This window comes from Nematolebias whitei, chromosome 12 (assembly GCF_014905685.2).
Source record: "Nematolebias whitei isolate Nwh7 chromosome 12, NemWhi1, whole genome shotgun sequence".
In the NCBI taxonomy this organism is placed as follows: Eukaryota; Metazoa; Chordata; class Actinopteri; order Cyprinodontiformes; family Rivulidae; genus Nematolebias; species Nematolebias whitei.
Genome location: NC_056509.1, coordinates 30,328,726 through 30,332,919, shown reverse-complemented (window position 1 = coordinate 30,332,919; position 4,194 = coordinate 30,328,726).

Here is a 4,194-nt window from a genome sequence, read left to right as displayed (position 1 = left end):
TCTTATACATTTTATTGTTGGATGTAACTGGGACCCCGTGTACATAACTTCGCTCCACCACATGTACCACATGAGGTGCGAATGACAATAAAGAAACTATGACTCTGACTCTGACTCTTTAGTTATAAAACAAAAATGGTGAATAACACACAAAGTTTCAACTTCTGCGTGTTTTTGTTCATTTGTCAGAGTTGTCTCACCATCCTAATATAAACATTTTAATTTTGAGGCCATTTTCATAAACAAGTTTCTAGAAACGGACGTTAACCACCAGACAGATGCCATAGTTATTTGTAGATTAAAATGATCAGGTGTGAGCATGCATCAGGATAAATTAAAATTAGTTTTTATAAATATGTAAACACCCATCCATCTATCATCTTCCTCTTGTTCCGAAATCGGGTCGTGGAGGCAGCAGCTTGAGCAGGGAGGCTCAGACATCTCTTCCCACAGCCACCTCTTCTAGCTGTTTTAAGATTCCAAGGCGTTCCCAGATCAAAGAAGAAACTAGTCTCTCCAGCGTGTCCTGGGTCTTCCCCGAACTCTCCTTCCAGTTGGACATGCCTGAAGCACCTCCCTAGGGAGGAGTCCAGGGAGCATCCTTACCAGATGCCTAAACCACCTCAACTGGCCCCTTTCGATGTGGAGGAGAAGCGGTTCTACTCCCAGTCTCTACCAGGTAACTAAACTTCTCACCCTATCTCGAGTCCAGCTACCCTGCAGAGGAAACTCATTTCAACTGCCTGTATCCACAATTTCATTCTTTCGGTCACTACCCAGAGCTCATGATCATAAGTGAGGGTAGGAGACTGACAGATAAACAGAGCGCTTTGCCTTACAGCTCAGCTCCCTCTTCACCACAACGGACCAGTACAGAGTCCACAATACTGCAGACACTGCACCAATCCATCAGCCAATCTCACAGTCCATTCTTCCCTCACTCGTGAACAAAACCCCTTCTCCACTTTAGACAAAACCTCATCCTTGACCTGAAGAGAGCAATCCACCCTTTTCTGGTTGAGGACCATGGCCTCAGATTTGGAGTTGCCAATTCTCATCCCAGCTGCTTCACTTTGCTGCAAATCGCTCTAGTGAGAGCTGAAGATCACGGCACGATGATGCCAACAGGACCACATCATCTGCGAAGAGCAGAGATGGAATCCTGAGGCCACTGAACCAGAAACCCTCTGCCAGCTGGCTGCACTGAGAAATTCTGTCCATAAAAATTATGAACAGAATCGATGACAATGGGCAGCCCTGGCAAAATCCAACTCCCACCCTGAAGGGGTCCGACTTAATAACGGTAATGTGAACCAAACTCTCACACAGCTTGTATTGGGACTGAACAGCCCATAAAAACGGGCCTCCAATCCCATACTCACAGGGCACCCCCCACAGCGTTCCCCAAAGAACACGGTCAAATGCCTTCTCCAAGTCCACAAAACACATGTAGACTGGATGGGCAAACTCCCATGACCTCTCGAGGACCCTAGTGAGGGTAAAGAGCTGGTCCAGTGTTCCACGGCCAGGACGGCACCTGCATTGTTCCTCCTGGATCTGAGGTCCGATTATGTAAACACATTAATATGTAAACAATATAAAACTAAACCCATTTTCTGTTGCTTCGTTATGACTTTCCCACCACAAAAACAAGTTACTGCAATACATACGAGACATTTTTAATAATGTGGATGTAAAAATATTTTCAACATTTTTAAACTTAAACTTGACATTTAAATCACTTTAATTTCTCACAACTGCAATCATCGTGTTCAAATAAATGGTTGACAATCATAAACAAGGCTTACTTAAAAATAAATGGACTCTTTTGGCAACTGATCTTGTTTCAAGCCTCTTCTTGGATGGAATGACCCCTAACATTACTTTAAAGACAATTAAAGATAAATACAGACTCCTTTTTTGAACAAAAATCATTAACCCAGAGTTTTCCATTGGACACCTTGACTCGGCAGAACCGGCACAGGGTCGGGGGTAACGTTGGGTTTCCTGGATATCAGACGGGTGAACAAATCATGGCTCCGCACCACCAAACTCCCACGGGTCACTTTTTTTTTTCTCAAAACCCTGAATTCTTTATTGAAAATATGCATACATAACACTTTTCCTACACAACAATACAAAACATTATAATCACTTTTTTCTCCAAATAAGACATTGAACGTAAAACGAACATCTTCCCTTCCCACCCTAACCCAAAAGAACTTCGAGAAGCTACAGTAAGCCCTTGTGTCCCACCCAGCCCCGACCCACCACCACACCATCACTTCAGAGAAATGAGACAAGAGTTAAATCAGAAACGACTTCCTCGTTAACTCAGACAGAACACCAGGTTGCATACAGACGTAGCATTTTTGTCACCAGCAGGTGAATGATGTTTTATTGAAATGAGTTTCCAGGTTCTTAGTGTGCACATTTTTCACCCCCACCCCCAAAGTCTTTTCAAATTATGTATGGCATCAAAGGAGTATTCTGTGGTCCAGTTCATACGTAACCTACAGAAAACACAACGGCGTCTGTGATTTGGTTTTGAAACGAGTCAGAAAAGTAGCAGTTGCCAATGGCACAGCAAGAGATTAATTACACGGAGATGCGATCGATGCAATAGAAGGAAATTCCTTTAAAGGCGAGGGGTGGAACGTTAGAACCTGATTTAATTCAATGCAACACACTAAGATTCCTCCCACTCCAACTAGCATGGGTGCTAATGTGCATATTTACTTATGATAGTGGTGCTAGACAGAATGCAACTCAATACAAACAAAAAAAAATATACATGTAAAAACAAACATGAGGGATTATAACGATTAACAAAAAGAAAACGGAGGACTCCAAATGTCTGGTTATATTTTAATATAATCATACAGGGATAAAGATAAACCAAAAAAAAAAAAGCTATAATGTGAACAAAAAAAAAAAAAAAAAAAGTAACAAAAAACGTTCAATAAAAACAGACAGAAAAGCACTGTTTTTAACATTTTACTGTATATCAGTCTGTAGCAAACTGCCATTACATACCCTGAAGAAGGGAGGAAGAAAGCTTTGAATGGTCCAAAGACCAGTGAATAACTTGGCTGGAGAGCAAAGGGGTTGTTGACGCCGAATTCTCTCTAAGTTCAAGAAGTAGTACCCTCGAGGCGAGGCCTTACAACGCTGCGTTTTATAATGCCTGGGCCAGCCGCTCCCTTTGGGTGCATAGAGGCATAGTGAGGACTCAATTGCTTCAGCGATCTCCTGTTAGGTTTGAAGTCTTTACCGATGCAACCTTTTAAGCCATAATGACGGCAAAGTGTGGCAGCCATGAGCCTTTAAACTTTATGGATTTATGCCACGGGTGTATGTGCAAGAGAGCGGAAAGACCACTCAAAGTGCAGTGAGGGTGTCATACATACTGAGGGTTTGTGTGCAACTGTATGAACAGGAAGGCAGTTTGTGTGTGTGTGTGTGTGTGTTTTTCTTCAGGATTGCAACAACACTCCCCAACTCTGCTCTCAGAGCGTGGTTCTAGTTATTGGTGCCTCTTCTCTCTAGGGCCGCATTAACAATTTGTCCAATAATTACAATCATCAGCTTTTCTTATAAAAAGAACCCTTTGCTAACATTTTACAATTTGTTTTTAACTAAACATGCCTCACTCAAATTGCATTTCTTTTTCCATTAGTTTCCTTACCCAACAAATCTGATGTCAATAACTTAGTGCTATTTGAATGTCGCATGGTTAAGGACAAAAAACATTCTAATGTAAAACTTAAAGCCCCATATTTAAAAAAAATATATATTTTACAAAATGGCTCTTAATAATTCTTTGTTCCACAGATACAGGTCCCTATGGGGCTTTGGGTAACTCAGAATTGGTTTAAAATGTTCTTTACAATTTTGCTATGGGAGCAGGGGTCGGGGGGGGGGGGGGGGGGGGAGATCTTCTGCTGGTGTGAATTGAAAACGCATACAAAAACACACCAATCGAGTCTGCACCTGAATTGATCAACTCTCTCACTACTGTGTGCATGCAAAGAAATTACTTTCAATCACAATTACTCACACACTCACACTCTCTCTCACACACACACACACACACACAGAGGAACAGCAGTCATTGATGCACAATTTAAGATGCGCTTGAATTTTTTCCACATCTGAAAGCATCTCTTCTGGAAAGAGTCATGTCTCAATGAT